Source organism: Mus caroli, unplaced genomic scaffold (assembly GCF_900094665.2).
Source record: "Mus caroli unplaced genomic scaffold, CAROLI_EIJ_v1.1 scaffold_24985_1, whole genome shotgun sequence".
NCBI lineage: Eukaryota > Metazoa > Chordata > Mammalia > Rodentia > Muridae > Mus > Mus caroli.
Window position 1 is genome coordinate 1 of NW_018388690.1, and position 4,399 is coordinate 4,399.

Here is a 4,399-nt window from a genome sequence, read left to right on the forward strand (position 1 = left end):
CCACAGCACAGGTCTAATTCCCACTCTTTGCAGGACACCACAAAGACCCCTATGCCTAACCCTAGTACTTCACATCAGTGTGTCTTCCTCTCTGCCTCACAGTGGCCTGACTTGCTGTAACTATGTTTCCATTCCAGTCCTAGCCTGCCTTCAAGAAATCCCAGAGCCTCTCCAATACCTTATTACTTGCCCCACATCCACAAAAGCAGATACTGTCTGTCACAGACCCCCAGAATTTCCACCTCTCACTGCTCGTCCCATATCAAACTCCTTTCTTAGGGAGATCCACACCTCTTAAATGTCATCTCCACCACAGACACGAACAGGAGCCCATGCACCTTTTATCTGGATCCCCTCATTCTCTCCATCCCAGCTACCACTTCATACCCAACCAAAGAAACCCCAAATCAACCCCAAGCTCCCTTTCCTGGATTCATTTTTCATTGAAATATAGTTTTCTGACACCTCACCTTCCAGAATTCCCAAAACCCAGCCAAGACTGTGATGTCTTCTTAAACCTTGGAGATTCTAAAGTCCATATCAGAGGATATCATTCTCATTGGACTAAGAATAAGTTGGATCCCCCCCTCTCTTCCCTGACACCCCTTAACCCAAAACTATAAAGTGACCTGACACTATACCCGATTCCTGATTCAAGAGTTCTTTCTGTCCCCACAGCATAGATCTCCCTATCCAGGACCAGCCATATACTCGTCCCTACTCCAGATCTCCTGGCCATGTCCCCAGATCCCAGCCCTGCTTAGATGTGTCCCCCAACGGTACACCTCCCTATATGCGCCAACTCTCCCCTCCCCCATTGCTCCTGTTGCAAATGCTGCACCTCCTGTCCAGTCTTGGGTGGTTGGAGGATTTAACTGTGAGAAGAACTCCCAACCCTGGCAGGTGGCTGTGTACCACTACAATGAACACATATGCGGGGGAGTCCTGTTGAACCCCAACTGGGTTCTCACAGCTGCCACTGCTATGAAGAGTGAGTAAGCTTGGAGACAGGAAAGCAGATTGGCAGCCAGAGAACATGACTCCAGGCCAGGCTGGGGTACTGAAGGGTAATAGGGTGGGACTTGACATCCATGACGTCCTGGGTGTCTCTTTCCTCCTGAATCTTGATTTGTGTTCAGAGTCCTGTTTCTATCTTTTCTGTCTTTTTTTTTTTTAGGAAAGACTTATTATTACACATAAGTACACTGTAGCTGTGTTTGGATGTGCCAGAAGAGAGCGTCAGAATTCATGACAGATGGCTGTGAGTCACCATGTGATAGCTGGGATTTGAACTCAGGACCTTCAGAGGAGCAGACAGTGCTCTTACCTGCTGAGCCATCTCACCAGCCCTCTAACTTTTCTGTCTTATTGTCCGTCTGTCTCCTGTCTGTATTCACATCTTACTGTCTGCATGGCCATCTGCCACTGTGTGTCTCTCCCTTGGGACTTTGCCCACACCTGTCTGGGTCTCATGTGTTCTCTTTTATCACTAGTGACAATAGTAGGGACAAGGCCTAAAGGGCCTCTCAGGATAGAACAGGCTGTCCCAGAGGGTAGGCTGTGAGAGAATTCCTCACTCTCCTCAGAGCAGCTCTGCCTTTAGGACCTTCTGTCCACTCTAGGATACACAGAGAAGGGCTGGTCAAAACTGGAGCTGGGTGAGGTAACTGAGTACAGAAAGAGCTGGATGCTGGGGAGGGAGAGGAGAGCTCAGACCTTGGGTTGCAGGCCAGGCCTTACCTGCTGGGGAAGTTGAGCGCTGTCCTGAGCTGTACCTGAGCAGCTCTCAGGCCTCCCCTTCTCCCTGTCCCATCTTCCCTTAACTTCTGTTCCTGTCTCTGTCCCTTCTGACTCTCTGACTCAACATGTATGTATGTATGTATGTATGTATGTATGTATGTATGTATGTGTCTGAGTTTGTGTATGTACATATATATGTGCCTTTCTGTGTCTCTGTTTGTTTTTCTGTAACTGTTTCCAGGGGTGTGTGTGTGTGTGTGTGTGTGTGTGTGTCTGTCTGTCTGTCTGTCTGTCTGTGTTTCTGTCCCTGACTCTCTCTTCCTTCCTCCCTCCCTCCTCCCCGACCCCTTCCTATTTATTCTAACCAATCTCCCCATTGCCTCTTCTTACTTGCTCCATCTCCCTCCCTGTCTCCCAGCCAGTATGAGGTTTGGCTGGGCAAAAACAAGCTATTCCAAGAGGAAACCTCTGCACAGCACGAATTGGTCAGCAAAAGCTTCCTTCACCCTGGCTTCAACATGAGTCTCCTTATGCACTATACCATACATTCTGAGGACTACTACAGCAATGACCATATGTTGCTCCTCCTCAGCAAGCCTGCTGACATTACAGATGCTGTGAAGCCCATCGACCTGCCCACTGAGGAGCCCAAGCTGGGTAGCACATGCCTAGCCTCAGGCTGGGGCAGCATTACACCCACGAAATGTGAGTCTGGTCCAAGAAACAGAGCTGGGTGTCAGGGAGGGGCAGAGAGGAAGGAGCTGGCCCCTGCTCACCAACAAATTTCTCCCTGATCCACAGGGCAAAAGCCAGATGATCTTCAGTGTGTGTTCATCAAGCTCTGCCCAATGAGAACTGTGCCAAAAACCACATAGAGAAAGTCAGAGATGTCATGCTGTCTGCAAGAGAGAAGGGTGGAGGCAAAGACACTTGCAAGGTGAGACAGGCACTTTCTGCCATGAGGCGAAGGGCTGAAAGAGGGAACTGAGGTTCTTGGTTCCCACTTCAACACCCTGACTATGCAGGCTCTTTGCATCCTTCCCTATGTAAGGGATGCGCCCTGGAAGGGGAGGATCCTGTAGCTGATACTATTTCTCCTCTGTGACTTGGCATAGAGGATGTCCTGTGACACCCTCACCACAACCCAATGTCCTCGCAAGATCTGGGCTCCCAAGAGCTGTATTCCCTCACCTATTGAACAGAGCTGCCTCACAGAGATCCTGTATTCCTCCCTGGGAGTCAGTTCCAGGTTGTCTACAAGAATCCAACTGCCAGGCCCTGCCTTCCTCTTCTCCCCGTCCTTCTTTCAGGGAGACACAGGAGGCCCACTGATCTGTGATGGTGTTCTCCATCATGGCACTATATTATGATGGTGTTCTCCATCGTGGGCACTATAACACGCGGTTCACCTGGTATACCAAGTGTCTACACTAAACTTATTAAGTTCAACTATTGGATAAATGACACTATGACAAAAAATGCCTGAGTGTCACATTGTCCCATGTTCTCCATAAAACCCACCATGAAGCAAATGAGTTCAAGGTCTGACATTCTCTGTCCTACTGGAGTGCGGTATACAATCAAGATTCCCTCAGGCTAAGGTCAGGTCTTCCAAAGTAGATCAGCAAGGGACAGGTGGACATGTTCTGTTGGCTAAGGACATGGGGTTGAGACAAATGCAGACAAAAGGCTCAGACCACCTCGGGGATGCCACTTGAGTCTCCTCTGGCAAAGAAAATGTTCAGATCACAGAGGAAAAGCCTAGAGAGAAAAGAATGGGAGACTCCAGCTAGTCCTGACCCTTTACTGGAAGCCGAAGTGATGGAAGGCAGGACCTGGCAGTTGAATAAACAGTCAGAAAACTGCGAATTCAGACTGCCTACCTGGGTTTCTTGAGTTGGGCTGGGGTGTTTTGTTAAGAAAGCCTTGACTCACTAGAGTCTGTACACAAAAGGGCAGGGACAGCCTCAAAGGCTAGGTAGGCTGCAGTCCCTCCACCAAGAGCCACTGGAGGGGATGTCTCTGGTAGGGATGGACCAAAGGATGAAGAGTGACTTAGAACCATGTCCTGTGGGGCAGAGAGTCACCCATCTTGGGAAAAGGGCCACACTGTTCCAGCTGCATGGGACCACAAACCAGGGTCTGTTTATAGGGACATAACCACAGCTAAGTGTATCAGAGTTCTTCCGGAGAAGGACGTGAGAAGGACAGAAGGCTAGACAGAACTGGAAATCTAGCCACATCTCTGGGTAGGAGGAGGCTCTGGGGTTGAGTAGAGGATCCCCAGTCACCCTTGTCCTTGCCAACACTTACCAATGGCAATGCTGAGGAAACTGAAGATGAAGTCTATCATGTTCAGGCGGCAGCAGACTAGTTGAAAGGAAAGAAACATAGTAGGCAGGAGTATGAGGCATAGTGCCAGGGCTAGAAATAAGAAGCCCTTGCTCATGAAAATGTAAACTGGAAAGGAAATGTGGATAGATAACTACAGTCATTACTCATTCAAACCTCTCTCTAGGTCTACCTCTCTCTCTCTCTCTCTCTCTCTCTCTCTCTCTCTCTCTTTCAAACTGGCTTCTCTCAGCATCTGACTGAATTGCTCTGCTTGACCTCATACTAACTTTGGCAATATGTCCTTATCTTCTGGCTCCTTCTGATT

The 4,399-nt window shown here is 49.1% G+C and overlaps 1 pseudogene; it reads left to right on the forward strand.

Annotated features, from left to right (window-relative positions):
• Positions 1-747: 747 nt before the first annotated feature.
• LOC110287737 lies at positions 748-3,226 on the forward strand (annotated as a pseudogene).
• The last annotated feature ends 1,173 nt before the right edge of the window (positions 3,227-4,399 follow it).